Raw genomic sequence first — 19,922 nt, 5'->3', positions numbered from 1 at the left:
CAGCATCACAAGACATTTCCCCTCATCTGTCCGTTCGGACTCCCCCTATCTGGACGGTGAAAAGCATTGTACCGTTAAAAAGGCACTCCATTGTCGTCCATTCACAGAGAGCGGAGAGAGTCTTGCGGCATTTGATGGGACTAAAAGCTTGAACCCTTGATAAAACAGCCCCGGTGCACGGAATATCATCCCGAGTCGTCTATTTTCCCCACGCGGAGAGACTCAAAAGCAAATTTCACTCCATCGGATCATCTTATTGACCTTGACTTCCCCGTGAACAATTATTAAAATCTGTCTATCCTCACTCACATTGTCAGTCCCGTTATTCAGACGAGGCGTAATTGGCTTTGATGCCTGTCGCCGTTTAAATAACACCGTGGATAAACACTAGCTACAAATAGCTACAATTGAAAAATAAATGTGCTTACCTTTTGGGGAAAGTATCTGAAGTCTTGTATCCTCGAGAAAAAGTCCAGTGAGATGAGCGGAGAGAGCGAGCATCAGTCAGTATAAGAGAGAAGTAATGAGTGATAAAATGACGCTCATCTGCACTGTAACCTTGTGGCGTATTTAATGTAAATAAGCCGGTTATGTTGCACACAATCACACACACACACACATACATGCACACAAACAGAGACCGGCCAAGACGGGAAGCGCTTTTTTTCCACTCTTATATGCTAACGCGTCACACAGGAGCGCATATTTAAAACAAATGCACGAGAAAGCTTATCAGTTTGTAAATATGAGATGAAATTGCCACTCAGCGGGGCGCGTAGCCTAACCAACAACCTCCCTCTTCATCACAGAAAGAGGAAAAGGGGTCCAGACAGCGGTCGAGACACGCGCTCAGAGACGTGGGAGAAGGTCCTCTGAAAAGGTACTTCGGCGAGGACATGAAACTTTTTTTGGGGCTGAACTTCAGCGCTCAGGCCGATGTTGCTTTTACGCGAGGACTGAGACGCAGAATAACGCGATTGTACATTCAGTGTCCCGGCAGTTGACAAAAAGCTACTGTTTCAATAAACTCTTTGTTGTGGGATTATATAATGATTATGTTGTAATTATGGGAGGCTTTGGTAATAATAATAATAATAATAGGCTAATAATAAAATACTATCCAATAGGAATGCGAGTACGCGTGACTTTGGAGAAAAGCAAGGATGAGAGAATAGATGGATTGATTGATTGATTGATTATGGATCGAATATTATATTGATTATATTGATTCTGATATATATATATATATATATCGGGTACATTAAAAGAATGAAGGGGGGAGCAGGTGCTTATAATAGTCTAATAATAATAATAATAATAATAATAAAACTCCTTTACTTAACTTTACAGTTTCATTTTCCACGGAGCACATAATGTCGTGCACACATGGGGAAAAAAAGAAAGAAAAAAAAAACTAAAAAAAAAAATATATATATATTTATATTAAAATAGGCTTATATAATAGGATTATAATTAATATATTAATATTTGTATGTATTTATGTTTGTTATCATCACGCAGTTATTTTTACACCAGGACCTTTCTAATTAGAAAAATCAAATCAAGACTGATTATGAATGACTTCTGTATTAGGACCTGGTGACATCTAATGAAACGGCATATTTACACAGTCAGGACAAAAGCCTTAATGCTCCTAACGGGATCCAGAGAAGCGGTTTATCATGTGACAAGTTGTAAAGAGGAAGGTTTTCCTCTTTCTCTTGTTGCTTCACTACACAGTTGTGTGTTTGTGATATTTAGTGTGTTCAAAGGAGCATTAATCGTTATTAAATCCCAAAGGCAAAGGCTCGCCTTCTCTTTATTTTCTTTCCAGACAAAACACACGTTTTAAAAGATAGCACATTCATTATTCACTATGAAAATCAGATTCCCATGCTGCCCCTTAAACGCTCAGGAATTCAGCCCGCATTTTCCAGTCTGATGTGTATGAAATTCCTTTTTGAACAAATTCCAAAATAAAAGTTGTGCCTCTAAAGAAATTAGCATAACCATCCCATCAATAATATCACTATCTCTATGGGAATGATAGCGAAAGCAGTAGGGGTGTTCCTTTACTCAATTCTTCATGGATTCTCTGTTTCTTTTGAACTTGTTATAGCAAGTCAAGTGATTCTTTATCGGTGACAGGCCTGACAATACACGACGAGGACGGGAAAGCAGGTCAAAAGGAAGTTGCCATATGGACTTCAACATGCACTTTCCTAACAATATAGGGCAGAGATCTGCTGCACAAACGAGTGTGTCTATTTAACGTTTATTTTTAAGTGCTTGGGGTTAAATTAAGTTGAAGAAATTTGTTGCGGATAAAGTAGAGCAGCTGTATTGTTGTTAAAGTGAATCGCTCGTCTGTGTTTCTTGTCTGTTTACTTCTCTGTGGCTTTTACGCTAACAAACAAATGTGTATGCGTTCGGTTTGTATGCTATCCATTTTATGGATTTTGGTGGAAAAGGAAGAGAATGAGGTAAAATTGTCACGTTGTCTGGTGTGTTTGGAAGGGCAGCATTCGAGATTGATCATTTTGTCTCCGCAAATATCAACTTGAATCAGGAATCAAAAGGTCGAAAGATCCTGACGGCTCAAGTCACGTGACTCCACACTGCCCGCGAGCAACAGGTGCACTAGGGGAGGAGGGAGGACTCAAGTCATCGTTTCATTTTTAAATTTTTTTTTTCTTTTTCTTTTTTTCTGAAAGATTGAAAGATAAATATTTTAGTTAATCAAATGTAGTGAACTGTGGTTTAATGTTTCTTCATTTGTGTATTTAACAATAGGCAACCTGTTTACTGGTTGCCTACACACACACACGTGTATATAGCCTATTTATATATATCAAACACATAAAACACATCAAACATGTTCATGAGATTTTTTATTTAATTAAAATATGTGCATGCTTAAAAGAAAGTGTAGCCCATATTTTAAGTGCTCTGACTGTATCTAGACTAAATCTTTTTCACCATTTGAATCTTTTTTTCTTTCTTTCACTAGTTCATTTTACATGTTCCTTTGGTGTGACAAATGAATTTTAAAGTACCAAAAAAAATCCATGTAGATTCTCAATTAATATGAGGTAATGAAAACTGCATATCTTAGGAAATAATGAAGAATATTGTTTTAAATAGCTTTAAATCACACTCCAGGACAGTACCCATACACACAGTCAGTCAATTCACTTATATATTTCCTGCAGTAAAGCTGAGATTTGTGGGCTACTCATTTTGCATTTCGGCGTCACTAAAGCTGGACTAGTTATTTTTGCGACACTGAAAAAGCTGTTGTGGGTAATACACTACTCAGAGAGTAACCCACAGAGTTTGTTTATACTATTAGACCAAGACCACACACGTCCAGTGTAAATATTTCAAGACATCAAAGTGCATGCAAACACTGCACATTTTATTTTCAATACATGCTCATAACCGCTAACAAAGTGTCAGCCTGAGGAGGAAAAAAAAAAAAATGACTCAAGGTTTGAACAGTTACATGGAAAGATAAAACAGTCATGGCTGGGTATGATAGTTTCTCCAAAATTCTTTCTGACAGGAATTTAAGTATGAGCCTATCAGCACTGCGTCTGGTATCTGTCCAAGACAGTATGGCCTCTAAAACAGACATGCCAGTGTTCAGAAAAGGACAAAAAACTATGAAGATGTTAGTTCTCTCCATCTACTTGGCCTCTGAAAGCAGCTATTTAGCATCTTTTAGCAGATGTCCAGATAATTCACAAGTTTATCAAATTAATTCAAGGGAGCAATGACCAAGGAAGTGATGTGCTCCTAATCAGCCACAAAAAGAGAGAGAGAGAGAGAGAGAGATGTGGGGCGAGTGTCACTTTAAGACAGAGCAAATAAATGACTGCATAAGCATTTTATCCAGGAGCAGTCTGATGGTTTAATGCTGTGCCTAGTTTATATCTACATACAAACACACCAGAATGGTTTTCTCATATGGAAGGAGGGGAGGGGGGCTACATTACTTTTTAAATTGAGTTTCTCTGAGCATAATCTGTTCCAGGTCTTTGATGAAGAAATGTTCTCAAAGTATCACAGTGACTGATTTAATGAGAAGCGAGTGAGCACAATTTCAAACAATCTGATTTTCTGAACCTTCTGTGACTCTAAACTTTTAAAATTGCACTTAAGAATCACATCAATTACTCTTTAAAGTATGACATCGGCTAACTAGGCGCACTAGCATAACAAACACACTCTATGGCGTATTTACTCCATATCCTCTCATCAGGATCTGATACATTGGTCCCTTATGTGAGCCCTCTGCGAAGCTCTCTCAACTCCATTACTGTTTCCCTTTCTCTTCATCGGGGAGTGGAATACATGTGTGGCGGATCTACAGTACAAGTCTGACGATGATTTAGTCAAATATTACAGAAGCAAATATTTAGAGCCGCCTTCTAGGTTTTCAGCATCTGATGAGACTATACGTTTGTACGTTCTCCATATTCTTCAGGCCACAGTTTAGATAATGCATCTGAACGCTTCTCCAAAATCCCACCCGTCGTTGATGAACTGAGAGAAGTGTATAATGTCTATGACTGATAACTGGACCAATGCTAATTTAAATCATCTGAATCAATGTCTGGCTGGAGGAGACAAAATATATCTAAATGAAAACATCTGACTCAAATTGATTACTAACAATGTTGAGCATAAGAGATTTAATAATGATTACATGCTTAAAATATCCAGGCCGTTTTGAGAATCCATCACTCTTATATCTCTTACTAAAAGAAGCCACTGTGTGAGAGTTTGCTTCACAAGAGGAGCTACAACACAACAACATTAGCATTGGGGAAAAATAGCTGGCTAATCAATGTCTTAGTTGCTTCATTATAACTTTGGCTTCTCTTAAGCTTAGTCTTGAGACTCGGAAAAGCAAAAGACTGAACGCTGACTCACAAGACTCAACTTAAACCACTCCAAAATTACTACTTTTTTTTTTTTTTACTGCACACTGAAAATGATGAACAAAACCCCTTAGCATGTACTCATCACACTCGCCCCAGCTCAGACAGAGTTGCCTCCTCTTTAAGGTCCATATTTCTGTGAAAGGGAGCCATCATATTTTACTATTACCTATCAATTGGTTTCTAATCATGGTAATGAGGCGTCTGCCGTTTGGTGACAGTGAACTAACGGCCTCCGTGGGAGCATTAAGGAGCCTGGGTTATGCTGTGGGCCGTTAACTACCTACAGGCGCTTGCTAATGGCTCCAAATGACCTCCTCAGTGGCTATTAGCACATAATTAGAACCTTGCAGACCATCAATGACTTCCACCGGACATGCGTACCTCTTCGGTCTTCTCCTCCTTGCTCCCCCACTTACTGTTTAATGGTCAGATTATGGTGAGGTGCTGGGATACGACCACAATTGCTGCATTAAGTTGTGTGTGGCTTGCATGCACCCAACGCTGTGTACAGTAAAAATGCAAATCATTTGCGGCACTGCGACAGCCTAACTAAATATACTGTACCATGTGATGGTTCACATGGACTTTTAACACCAAAAAGTTCCTGCAAGTAAGAATAAATTCCCAGGTCAGGTTTTTTTTTTTTTTTTGACAAATTGAGATAATTCAATTCACTGCAAATACTCCAGTAATTAATTTAATAAATTAATACATAATCTAATTACAGAAACAAATCTAGCTTTAAAAAATAATGTAAACAAACTCCAAAGGAAGAAATCACTGTAAATATCCAATACGCCACCTGCTATCTCTCCCCACCATCAGTGCCCTATCTGTTCTGGTCTCTTTTACTATTATGTGCTATTGTTGTGGATCACGCCGAGCGTAAAGTGCAAGGCACGGCCACACCGCACAAGTGGTTCAGTCACACCAACCTCTGCGTACACTTAGCAATGCTCTCCAGTTACCCAGAACAAAGGCCTGCTTTAGTGGGTTAATGTCAGCTCAGGAGCTGTGGAGAACAATAGCAGAGTGAGAATAAAAAGAGGAATGCAATGTTCTGTAAAGAAAATACACCACGACACATCAGTGTGGTAGCAACTTGTCAAATTATCAGCGAATTATCTCCCAACACCGCAACAGTTATGTACATCATCTTTGAAAACCGCAGACTTTGTGACAAAAGTATGAAACAACTAATTTAAGCGGCAGGGAGGAATCTTTCTAGGTCATCAACTAGCCTTGGACAATGAAATCTAAAAAAATATCATGACAGGGTGGGGAGGACAAACAGCTCCAATGCATTGGCTTTTCTTTTATGTACAATTAAGTTTTACACACACACGCACACACACACACACACACACACGCACACGCACACACACACACGCACGCACACACACAACCAGTCAAAAGTTTGGAAACATTACGTTTTTTTTTCATCAAATAAATGCAAATAAAAACAGTAAAAAAAAAAAAAAAAATGTATGTTTCCAAACTTTTGACTGGTTGTGTGTGTGTGTGTGTGTGTGTGTGTGTGTGTAAAACTTAATTGTACATAAAAGAAAAGCCAATGCATTTGAGCTGTTTGTCCTCCCCACCCTGTCATGATATTTATTTTAGATTTCATTGTAAAAACAGTAATACAGTGACATATTATTACAATTTAAATTAACTGGTTTCTGTTATTTATTATTCTAAGATAATTTCTTTAAAAAAATAAAAAATAATAATTGTATTTACCAAAGGAACATTAAGTTGATAAAAAAGACAGTAAAGAGATTTATGAAATTAATAAATAATAATAAAAACATTAATTAAATAATCTCACTGACTTCAAACTTTTGAATATATATATACACATTAGATAGATAGTAAGTTCAAAATAACAGCATTTATTTGAAATAGAAACCTTTTGTAACATTATAAATATATTTAGTCACTTTTGATCAATTTAATGTGTAGCCTACTTGCTGAACATAAGTAATACTTTATTTAAAATAAATAAATCTTACTGACTCCAAACTTTTGAGCAGTAGTGTATGTATATTTATATATCACTTCATAAAGTATTTAGCATGAGCTTGCATTATGTGCTGTGGAGGCACATTGTAAACATGGGTAACATGGAGGGTTACAACAGTAGTGCGCTTTCTAGAGGCCAGAGGCAGTACTGCAGGACTATTTTCTTTTCTTTTTTGCCACAGAAGCCCACCAGACAGCCATGAGCAAAGGTCACCTAGTATGTGTTCACAATTACTTCCTGCATCCTGAGTCTCCCAAACCTACAGATACAATTTTGGATGCGTTTTCAATGTCATGGGTTTAAATCATTGTCTATGCCGCCACCACCACCATCCAGTCTCTCTCTTTCTCTCTCTCTCTCTCTCTCTCTAGACACTCTCAGCATTCCCTGAATTAATTTGTTTTCATTTGCAGTATGTCAACTGAAAATATGTAGTTGTTCTCTGTGGCAGTGCAAAAGAATCTCTCTGGCGAGTGTGTTTCTGCTTCTTAATCATTAAATCTGCGTGTATGTTTTTTACAGTGCAATTTCAGTAAATACATAAACAGTCTGCTGTAGCTGCTCTCCTCTCAACTGCATCTGCGGTGCTTCCCTCTTCGCAGTGTGCCATTCCGCAACATTCCCCTAGTGTTTGTCCTGTGTTGTCAGAATGCTGCCAGCCACTGCTGATACAATGTCAGGCCGATCCACTGCCAAAGAGCAGGAACGGGCGACCGCGGCGGGTCCCAATTATCTGCGGGGCGACAGTGTTGTCCAAAAATAGCATCTTTTTCACATATACTTCTGGACTGACCGCCCCTGTCCACGGGGCGTCTACCTCTCTAAGCCCATCTGGCAGGAGGACAAACAAAATCTTGGTAGTCCTTCAGTCAAAAACCTTTTCTCAGTCTGCAAAATGGCTTCACCCCATCATCCACTTCTACACAGTGACCAAAACCCTGGACATAGTTAATCAGCGAAAGGGCACGCCTCCAAAACGCCATTCTTCCACAGCGGCATTAGTGCACAAGTAAGATTTACAGATCACTTAATGTTCCAGAGTTCTCTGCATAAAAGTATATACAAAGGTTAATATTGTAATAATATCTTCCTGGAGGGCATTGCAATCATTATCTCTCCAGAGATATCAATTAGAAGCACTTTACAGCAGGTAATGACAGAGATTCCGGTCCAAAATGACATTATTATTATTATCATCATCTATATTCCCGTGCTGCCTATACGAAGCAGAAAGAAGCGGTGTGGGCTCAGCCAAATGAAAGAAAGAAAGAAACACATCTTATGGTGCACATTCATCTTAGTTTTATGTGGTCAAGCAGAGAGACTAACAAGCTTTCGATGTAACCCCGTGCCTTGGCATTTCAGGTAGTGTGCAACAGCTGTCCGCACCTCACTTCACTTCAAGCGTTCATCTCGTATGCTACTCCTCTCTCCTTTGTTTCAAGAGGATAACGTACACTGCGTGGAGGCCAGATACCCGTAAAGCAAACGGAAACGGTGATAGACACACATCACATGAGAGACACAGGGGAAGCAGATAGAAACGATGGAGGTAGTTATGAATCAAAAGCTTTTTGCTGCTGCTCGGCTAATATTTGCTTGCCAACAAACACAGATTTACGCCGTTGCTTTCTCTGTTTGTCTAGAAACGAAAAGTCGAAACATCGGAAAAGTTACGGACTGACCTTTGGGCTTCGCTACTAACATTAATAAGGAGGATTTGTTATGTTATTGACCCTCTTATCAACAGCATGAATAATTCACAGCTGGGCCAGCACTTGTCCAAAAGAAGATGAGAAAACAGCACCCATGCCTCTGACTGTTGATTTAGCAGTTTCATATTTAATAAGGGACTGGAGCGCTGGGAGGCGCCTTTTTTTGTAGAGAGATTTAATTGGGCACTGGTGACATCCATCACATGGTTGTCATGGCCATGACCTTTCGTTTGGGGCTATTCATAATAAGAGAGTTATGAGCCGGTTCCTCGTATTTCTAGCGACTCATCCCTGCGTTTGTGTAATGGATGCCGTAGCATTTGTAAACCTTATCGTACAGGAGTTGGTTAAAGCTAGTGTGCACATCAGATTTATTGCTCCCTGTCAGGCCGGTTAGGGGTGATGTAAAAGGGTGTGAGTATTTGGAGAAGGATGATTTAACGTGGATGGATAAAGTCCTATGGTTTGGAGGAAGAGGCCCTGACACGTTACTGTTTTACTGAGTAATCCTTGACACAAATGAGTATCTACAGCCTTAGGGTTGTGGGATATTGGAAAAACACATTTTCCATGTCATTTTCAAAGCCCTGTTTTGGCGAACAAGCTCTTGAGAGCTAAAAATGCCACGCGGAGAGGCAGCGCTGGGAAAATGGAAATCGAGATGAACGGTTTGACGTGGAAATGGAAGCACGACTCTTTAAAGTCGCTCTTTATCCGTCTCGGTACAACTCGGAGGCGGCGAGGGAGAAAAGAGCTCTACGCTCAGGTTAATTTCATCAACCCCGCGGGCTCTGGGGACCGAGCCGGAGGGAGCTCCCGACGAGCCATCCGCACAAGCCTTGAAGAAAGTTGCGAGACAGAAGGTGAGAGAGAGAGCGAGAGTAAGGGATCAAATACAGGTGAGCGTGCTCCCTCAGGAGCACCAGATGGCCTGCACTACCCCCTGCGTTTGTGCACTTAACTGCTTCGCTGTGTCACCAGAACAATGGTCATTCACCGGCGAGCTCTCTTACACAACTCCTCCTTTATACATAAACATAAAGCCGTCGTACATTATTAAAGCAGGCCGGGCGCACGTAATCTTTTCAGACTGGGACAAACTTACCACCATTGATATCTATGTATTTATTACAGCAATAGAGCAATATGAGGGTGAGGCGCGGAGAGATATCGGCTTACCCGAGGCTGAGAGGGAAATTTAAGATAAAGGATATTTAATATCCAGTTCACATCACCAGGGCTAAGCCTTTAATAGCACGAGGGGTTTCCATGCAGGTAATGCCTTTGTCTTTGTCTAAACACACTTCCACGGACTCTAACTGTAGTCGTGGAAAGCGTGCGGGTCACTGATAAATGTGCAGTAATGGCTCGACGTGGGAGATTGCCCATTTGTCCTGTCAGGTTATTAATGCACCTGGGCACTTCCTCCAAAGGTGTTATCTAGCGGCGAAAAAAAAACACGAGACGATATATAATTAATTCACTATCTCCTGAGTGTTTGCCTCTCTTTTACAGTGTTCTTACATTTTGTCACATTGCATTAGAATCAAACGACGTGCGCCGTGGCTGGCAATAATCACGGAGACAAATATGCATGTATATTATTGGGAGTAACATTAGGCTGGTGACTTGCATTCCAGGGCACATTACTGCTGCTTATTTTGTGTCTAAATGATAATGAGCGGCGGAATGATAACCTATATCATTTAGAGTGAAATATGAATTTAAAACACTGCCTGCCATTTAGAGAGGAGAAATGTGTTGCGGAGAGATCACTCAGGTGTCTTCTGCGTTCATTTGAAAACCAAGGGGGAAACGGAAGACACGGCTTGAGTTTTCTTCTACTGGTAAACGACTATTGTTGTCCTAATTACGAGCTGGCTGATGCATTATTTAACAATCCAACATATATCGCCAGGGCTGGATATGAGTAAAATAATTTATGACAAGATCTCTTTTTTTTGCCCCTCACTTTAAATCAAACTTCAATAAATGTGCCACCCCTATCCATATTACATGAGGCCTTGCTGAAAACAAGTAGCATGCAGGAGTCTGTTATTCAAAATTCTTCCGACAGCATGGGGTCAAAAAAACTAAATCACACAGGAGAACAAGGAGGTGTGCTGTGTTGGCTCACCTTGGGCTGTGCAAAAATAGAGAAAGAGAGAAAAAAGACAGCAGATAAAACACAACAGATACACCCCTCCAAAACAATATTTTAAGTAGTCCATTGTTAGTAACCTTAAAGGTCAAAACATGGGTTAGGGTTAGGCAGAAAAGAGAGATTGGCTAAACACATCAGGGTGTTCTGTTGGGGTCTCAGAGCCCTCAATGTCCCTTTTAAAATTCCAAAAAATATTTTACCGTGTCAGAATGACCCTTTATGACTAGGCCAAATCTTATGAGAACAGATAAAACAACCTTCATAAAATTCCTCACATGTTGTCCATACAAAAATGTTACATTACCAGGTTTAGGATCTCAGGAATCCAAGATATGAAACGTGAATAAATCACAAATCGCAACAGAACTTAACTTGTACAGAATACGTAACTTGTACAGAATTTGGCGTCTTAGCTGCGAACACATATTTGTGTACCTCTTTTGTTGCGGTGTAGTTAAAATGACACTGACCTCTATTTAGCTTTCGCGTCGTCATGACAATGGCATCAGGACAAACTTTAATGAGCACTAACGCAATGGGCAGACCTGTAGCTATCCATCATCAAGCGTGCTGAGAGATACACTGCAGCTTAAAAGCACAAGCCGAACAGACCCTGCAGAGGAGGAAAGCGGCCTTAACTAAATTTATATCATATTACACATTGAAATGTGACCCCGTAATGACATCACTGAAATTCAATCAAACCCTTTATTCGGTATTACTTAAGTTGAACTAGTGTCCTTCCTCATCCGAAATTAGTAAATTGAATATGCTTCTTGTTTTTGTTACAGCGGGCCCAAGACACAGTTTGATTTAAAGCGTTTTGATTTTCACAAAGCCTAATTTTCGGGAGCACATCTGAAGAGCAAAAATAGCCTGGGAAGTTGGCAGAATTTTTTTTATTGATTGTGGTTCACGTAATTGCTATCTATCTGTATTTGTCTACTCAAGCACGAGGGTCATGTATTATGTTTCATTGCAGCCAGTGAACACTGTTAAAAGCCATTGAGAGCAGTGAGGGGTGCGGAGAGAGAGGTTTGTTTTTGAAGTTGTTGTGTTGTTGACTCTGAGAGGGCTCTTAAACTGCTGATATTGAGAGTGACTGACACATTCATAATTCCACCATTATGTACTTGACTGATCTGCTCTAATGCCGATATCAAAAACAACAGATTCAACAGTCCTGGATACATCCATGGACGCTCAGCATCGGGCCTGATTTTAAGACCTACAGCAACAGGCAAAGAAATATCAGCAGCACTAACACTGCTTAGAACAGAATGACCAGAGTTTGCTGTATTGATGGGGTTTAATTTTATTCCCAGCTTAATATATGTATGTATTCCAGGGAGAGATATTATAGGAGATTATGGAGAAAACAGGAAAGAATAAAACCTGGAAATGTAACAAGTCAGATTCAAAGTCGCAGTGTTCACTTGAGCACCACGGCTCAATATGTCAAAGCACATTTGCTAAGCGCTCGACCATGACTCTGACCTTTGTATCTCTTTAAGATAACACGACCATTGGCAAGAGGTCACACATGTGGGCTGCATCCGAAATCGCATACTCTCTAGTGTAGGAACTTATTTTGAGTATATAATTATTTCACGACCACTAAAAAAGTATGTTCTATAGTATGAATGTACAGTGGGTACGGAAAGTATTCAGACCCCCTTAAATTTTCACTCTTTGTTATACTGCAGCCATTTGCTAAAATCATTTAAGTTCATTTTTTTTCCTCATTATTGTACACACAGCACCCCATATTGACAGAAAAACACAGAATTGTTGACATTTTTGCACATTTATTAAAAAAGAAAAACTGAAATATCACATGGTCCTAAGTATTCAGACCCTTTGCTGTGACACTCATATATTTAACTCAGGTGCTGTCCATTTCTTCTGATCATCCTTGAGATGGTTCTACACCTTCATTTGAGTCCAGCTGTGTTTGATTATACTGATTGGACTTGATTAGGAAAGCCACACACCTGTCTATATAAGACCTTACAGCTCACAGTGCATGTCAGAGCAAATGAGAATCATGAGGTCAAAGGAACTGCCTGAAGAGCTCAGAGCCAGAATTGTGGCAAGGCACAGATCTGACCAAGGTTTCAAAAAAAGAGCACAGGTTCCTAAGAGCACAGTGGCCTCCATAATCCTTAAATGGAAGACGTTTGGGACGACCAGAACCCTTCCTAGAGCTGGCCGTCCGGCCAAACTGAGCTATCGGGGGAGAAGAGCCTTGGTGAGAGAGGTAAAGAAGAACCCAAAGATCACTGTGGCTGACCTCCAGAGATGCAGTCGGGAGATGGGAGAAAGTTGTAGTAAGTCAACCATCACTGCAGCCATCCACCAGTCGGGGCTTTATGGCAGAGTGGCCCGACGGAAGCCTCTCCTCAGTGCAAGACACATGAAAGCACACCTGAAGGACTCCAAGATGGTGATAAATAAGATTCTCTGGTCTGATGAGACCAAGATAGAACTTTTTGGCCTTAATTCTAAGCGGTATGTGTGGAGAAAACCAGGCACTGCTCATCACCTGTCCAATGGCGCTTTTCCACTGCATGGTACGGCTCGGCTCGGTTTGGCTCGGTACGGTTCGACTCGGCGCGGAACGGTTCGGCTCGCTTCGCTTTTCCACTGCGTGGTACGGCTCGACTCAGTACGGCACGGTTCGGCTCGCTTTAGCTCGGTTGCTTTTCCACTGCAGTTAGTACCGCTTCAAAGTGGGTGGGACTGATCGTGACTACCATGACATCATATTAAATGCGAATTTTTCATTCCGTGTTTCCCCATCCACTCCTCGGCAACCAACGAGAGGAACGTCTGCACCTCGTCCACTGACCACGATTCAGCCATTTCTTTTTTTTTTTTAAAGTTTATACTCTTTTTTTTTTAAGCAAATACTTTTAAAACAGGTGCTACAGCGTTGGCCGTTGTCTACTGGCTATTTAAATCTAGCGGGTTTAAGTGTCCCGTGTCGTAAATACAATGACGCTGAGATGATTCTGTCTGACCAATCAGTGATCTGCAATGTTTTCACGTCACATTTTAGTATCGGTACGGTACGCTTGGAACCTCAACAGAGGTGGTACCATTTAAAGCGAGCCGAAGCGAGCCGTCCCGTACCGTACCATGCAGTGGAAATGCGCCATAAGTGAGCCGTACCGAACCGAGCCGTACCGTACCATGCAGTGGAAAAGCACCAAAGCGTGCCGTACCGAACCGAGCCGTACCGTACCATGCAGTGGAAAAGCGCCACAATACAGTCTCAACAGTGAAGCATGGTGGTGGCAGCATCATGCTGTGGGGGTGTTTTTCAGCTGCAGGGACAGGACGACTGGTTGCAATCGAGGGAAAGATGAATGCGGCCAAGTACAGGGATATCCTGGACGAAAATCTTCTCCAGAGTGCTCTGGACCTCAGACTGGGCCGAAGGTTCACCTTCCAACAAGACAATGACCCTAAGCACACAGTTAAATAACGAAGGAGTGGCTTCACAACAACTCCGTGACTGTTCTTGAATGGCCCAGCCAGAGCCCTGACTTAAACCCAATTGAGCATCTCTGGAGAGACCTGAAAATGTCTGTCCACCAACGTTTACCATCCAACCTGACAGAACTGGAGAGGATCTGCAAGGAGGAATGGCAGAGGATACCAAAATCCAGGTGTGAAAAACGTGTTGCATCTTTCCCAAAAAGACTCGTGGCTGTATTAGATCAAAAGGGTGCTTCTACTAAATACTGAGCAAAGGGTCTGAATACTTAGGACCATGTGATATTTCAGTTTTTCTTTTTTAATAAATGTGCAAAAATTTCAACAATTCTGTGTTTTTCTGTCAATGTGGGGTGCTGTGTGTACAATAATGAAAAAAAAAAAAAAAAGAACTTAAATGATTTTAGCAAATGGCTGCAATATAACAAAGAGTGAAAAAATTTAAGGGGGTCTGAATACTTTCCGTACCCACTGTATGTAGTATGAAAATAATCCAGACATACTACATTCACCATGTTGCCATTATCATAATAGCGTCAGTTACATCAAATCATTAAGCGACGTCAGTTACGTCGCTTCACTGCCATTCATAAATCCTCTCCCGTGGCCTCATGGGATAGTGTGTTCATCGTATGCAAACTTCAGAATCTCATCGGTAGTAGTAGGCCATCTGGGTACTTTTTCCCGACTCTTTTATGAGTACTGTGAATTCGGACATTCTTCTTTTGTTGCATACTATTTTTTGCCTACTATATAGTAGGGAAGTATGTGATTTCGGATGCAGCCACTGTATAGAATGTGCATCATTGGGAGACAGGAAGAAGTTTATAGAAAATATCCCATCTAAAACAGTGACTCTGAACATGTTGAATCAGACAGCAACTAAATAAATATTCTTCACCTGTCTGCTCATGTTGACTCCTCTTGTTTAGATTTCATAGTGGGGGGGAAGAAAAAAGAAAACCGCATATTTACTTTTAATTGAAAGGAAATTAAAGATGCATCCACATCCGCAAATGACAAAGGAGCATCACAAGGCTTGGGAGTGATGATAGCTTTTGTTTAAGATGGATTTCATAAAGAACCCCTCCCCCATTGATAATAATAAAGAAAAAAAAGAAGTCTTGGACATTTCTCCAAATACAATTACCTCTGCATCACCTGATTCAATCAAATGAATTTGCATTCTGTTTGCATCCAATGTTCCGTGGCCCAGTAAACAAGACAAGGGGAATAAATCTGATGTGTCTTCATGGTTCTGCCTGCCCCCGCCCTCATTCGCTACACTTTATTTGGAATATTTGAATTCTCATGAATCTGTAAACGCACCATGTGTGGGTGAAATTAAAAGCTTTACTTTGGAGTAAGGAGCGTCCTCTTGAGATGAGAAGAGAAAGATGTTATGTTTGAAACATTTGTGACTGGCTAATGTTGTCTGATTGAAGAGAAAAATTAAGATTGATGTGTGCTAAAACTGACCTTTAGTTTGAAGCTGGGAGAACTGCCACAACTTACTATTAAAACAAACTGGAAATAATAGACCTTAGTTAGGGTAGTGCCTTATTTAATGTTTGACAGGAATGAATCAAGGCTGTAAGGGACAGAGGTACATGCCAGTTAGGGTTGTGGGATATTGGAAATACAGGACCAAAGACCTTACAGTAGACAAAAACTCCAAAGTTTTGAAAGTTGTGATTTTTGCACACGATCTAAGACCTTTATGCAGTGCATGTCAAGACTGTCTCTCACAGCCTCCACGTTAAATTAAATATGGCGTCTAGTCAGACTAAGGTCTATGGGATGTCCTTAAATGGGATAGTTCACCAAAAATGTATATTCTCAGTTTATTTACTTACACACGTTGTTCCAAATCTGAATTACTTACTTTAAAGAATACTTATGTCACAAACACAGGAGGAGACAGACAGGTTTAGGTGCACACAGTGTTTATTAAAGGCAGAGTGGTGGTGGAACAACGGGAACCAGATGATGGTGAGAGGATGGTGACTTGTAGAGTGATGATGATGATGATGACTTAGCTGACGATGAATGAAGTGGATTCTCTGTGCAGGTGACGAGTGAACACGAAGACAGGCGATCTGGATCAGGATGACGGACGGAAGACGGACAGGAGACAGTGTATACTGCAATGAGACCAGACAAGGAGTGAAAGGTGAACGGGGCATTTAAAGGGTGTGTTGATGAGGGAGTGCAGGTGCAGCGAGTCAGTACTCTGGTGATTATTAGTGGGAATTATTTTTTTGCGTTCATTAGAAAAAAAACAGCATACATGTTTAGAAGAGCAAAAGGGTGAGTAAATAATCCACTGTCAGAATTTTTTTATTGTATCAGTGAATTATGATGCATTTGAAAACATAACTGCACTGTAGCCACACACACAGCTACTCACACGCAGGAAGTAAAAGTTCATTGTTCTGTCAAATAAAAAGCAATAATATATCCGTCTTTCTCTCCTCCCACCAGCTACTCCAGGAGACCAGACTCATCTTCACATGTCTTCATATTCATATGAACACACAGAGGTGGGGGTCAGCTTGGTTAAAGACTCCCTTTACATCAAGAACATCATAAAGAACACATACCCATCTAAACGTGTACATTAACTGATCTCTCTGTACCTCTGGGACAGATCAAAATGAAAGATATTATTGTAAAGAGATAATGGAGAGAAAGAAATGTGAATATGCTAATGTTTCCTTCTGACATATGAATGTTTTGAATTCTTCAGCACTAGCCACAAAAACATTTTGCAGAATACTGATGAGAATGCGACTAGTGCTACCTGATGCTAACATTACAAACACATACTTGCAGATCTAGCTTCTTGGCTCAATTTTTTTCTTATTTTACATGCAATGGTATAAATGAAAAATAAATCAACTTCTTAATAATGCAAAGTCTGTGACTGAACTGTTGGGCACAGAGTCTATAAAAGATTGTATTAGCTTGATGATAAAAAATATTGCGTTTTCCCATTTAGCCCATTTGTAGATGTTTTTTGTAAGTACTGAAGCATAAGCATAAAGACTGTGGCGGTTTGATGTCGCTACAATACTTACATTGAACGGGGAGGTAACTACCACAGCTTTGATTTTTGCTTTTGATTTTTGTTTTGGTTCCTTCAATGGCAGGTCGACCACTGTGTGTTGGAATAATAATTACGAAGACTATTTATTTTTAATTGATATACCCTTTCTTACTATGAAAAGAACAATTATCCCGAGAACGACACGCTTCTCTTATGCACAGTATGCCATTGAAATAAAAAGGGTCCTGTGCAAAATGAGCAAGAATAATCATATTTCTGCCAAAACCCCTTTTCTGTGTCAACGTTTATATCAAAGAACAATAATTTTGGCATTAAAACCACTCAACTCACCAGTCTAATATCATTTTTTGATGATTTGCTGGATTGATAGGGTATTAAAAGCAATGATACAAGATAAGAGCCAGTAAAGAAGGAAAAGATTTCATGTTAAGTGCATATTACATTCATGGGGTGCTGCATAATTTGATACGAGAATATTTCTTATGGATCGTGTTATATGCAGAGAACTATTTTACAGTTCTGGAGTTTAGCTTTTCATATAAATAAGCGGTGTAATTACTCCTAAATCGAGATTCTGAAATGACCAGAGGGCTTTTCACAAGTGTCAAAAGAACTCATAACCGCTCTCTCTCTTTCATTCTGAATCTCCGTCGACAGTAGGAGCGAGTCTTAGCCTGTGCTAGAGGATGTTTCTAGGTCTGCCAAGATTTGTGTCTGTCAGTTTTTGCTCGTATATATTTAATTAGGTCAGCAAAAAAGAAGAAATTGTCTCAAAATGTGACTTGAGAATTGACAAAATCCTCAACACTTTTCTCCCTGGAATAAATTATACATACTTTGAAAATAAATAAATGCACCATACATTATTCTGTTGACTATGACAGAACAGAAATAGGCCTTTTTTCTGACTGGTAAGTTTTCTTTGCATGTCTCAGTGTCTCACTTATTTAGAGACATATTTATTTATTTAAGTTGAAATACAAAAGCCAGTGCAGTAGAACATAAAAGCAATCAGTCGCTGTGACTTAACAAGAATGTGCCCCTATTAAATAAACTCTAAACCCATCAATGAAAAAACAGCTCAGTACATCAGCAATTTTCTGAGGCATTTGGAGGACAGGCAAGCTTTTGCTGTTTTTTATTTACTTAGATTTTTTTCTCAATCTAAAGGATGTGTGTTAGCTTTTAGGGCATCGATAGCAAATTTTGAAAACAATTATAATTTTTTTTTTTCATCAATAGAAAATAAAAATGAAATTTGTTCAATTGATATAATAGTGATTGTAGTAGCGGTGTTTGTGTCGGGGGATGGGATGGGATTGGATAGTGAGGTTGAATGCGGGCCGATCCCCTGTTTTCTTGCCTCCTGGAGATGCAAATGTCAGCTTTGAGCAGTTTGTGGACTCCCTGCTAAGTGCTTGGCCCATATTAAACCAAACTGCTTCCATCTTCTGGACTTCTGGCATTCCACACCCTTACGTCGGCCATCAATGTGTCACATGACAACACATTCTTTAGAACCAATTCCATAACTCCAGATTATAAAAAAATAACTCCCCCCCTCTTACAGATCATTCCAACTCCCTTGATATTTCAATCTGATATAAAAGAGTTTTAAAAACGAGGCATCAGTAGAGTGCAGGGGCATCATTCACCTTTTTTAGACCAAAAATTCTCTCTATCTATCTCTCTCTCTCTATTTGTCTATCTGGAAGTTGCATTCAAAATCTACGTGGAGTGTGGAATATGCCCTCTTACTTTCAATAAGCATGATGCTTCTTCTGGTGCAGGTAGTTTTAAACTAAATGTCATACGGAAGCCAGTGGCTAAGTGAGGAGCAACAATGGCGCTAAACTACTTTGGCACGAGATGACAGACACATTTTGAAAAAACAAACATGGCTCTGAGACAGCATAACTTCATCTCGGCTACTTAAAAATATCCTGTTTCATTGCAGTCCAGAAACATTCCATAATTGGGCTACAGATGAAGAGTAGAGGATGGAAAATAGTGTCTTCTCTTTCTCTATCACACAACTTTTTTTTTCTTTTTTTCTGAAGGCTATTACTACCATTACAATGTGAATGGCCTTTGTGGATTTACTATGCATGTTGTGCCAGCCCAGTCCAAAGAGAAGTCTGTGTGGAATAAGCTAATCCCTTTCAAACAGGACGAGACTGACGCGGACATTACTCCGAAAGGCAGGGAACAGAGGGTGATGTCACACATCCAAAGTTTGGATTCAAAACACATGCCCCCCACCCCCTCCCTTTCAGCTGCCTTTTCTTTTGAAACTGGAGGCCAACTACAATAATCAGGCTTCGCTCAAAGTATTTATCAGATGGAGGGAGGCACGATTACATCGAGTGCAAATATGTGTCCCCGTTATCCATCCAGACTATACGATCCACCGGAGCAACACTGGAGGTGACACAGAAAGAGAGAGAGAGAGAGAGAGAGAGAGAGAGAGAGAGAGAGAGAGAGCATGAAGCTGTGG

The 19,922-nt window shown here is 40.2% G+C and overlaps 1 protein-coding gene and 1 long non-coding RNA gene across 4 annotated transcripts in view; one reads left to right on the top strand and one right to left on the bottom strand.

Moving 5' to 3' along the window:
- znf536 (zinc finger protein 536) overlaps positions 1–958 on the bottom strand; it is a 179,680-nt gene extending 178,722 nt beyond the window's left edge. For all 3 annotated transcript variants that reach the window (XM_084403854.1, XM_084403856.1, XM_084403858.1), the window contains exon 1: positions 429–958. The gene's annotated coding sequence lies outside the window, so the exon portion shown is untranslated. The remainder of the gene's footprint in view (positions 1–428) is intronic.
- On the top strand, positions 620–18,287 carry LOC311287185. Its single transcript, XR_014626701.1, has 3 exons — positions 620–880; positions 16,427–16,528; positions 16,840–18,287. It is a non-coding gene; the product is annotated as an uncharacterized lncRNA (long non-coding RNA).
- The last annotated feature ends 1,635 nt before the right edge of the window (positions 18,288–19,922 follow it).

Source organism: Rutilus rutilus (assembly GCF_951802725.1).
Source record: "Rutilus rutilus genome assembly, chromosome: 3".
Lineage (NCBI taxonomy): Eukaryota > Metazoa > Chordata > Actinopteri > Cypriniformes > Leuciscidae > Rutilus > Rutilus rutilus.
This window is presented reverse-complemented; position numbering and strand designations above follow the sequence as displayed.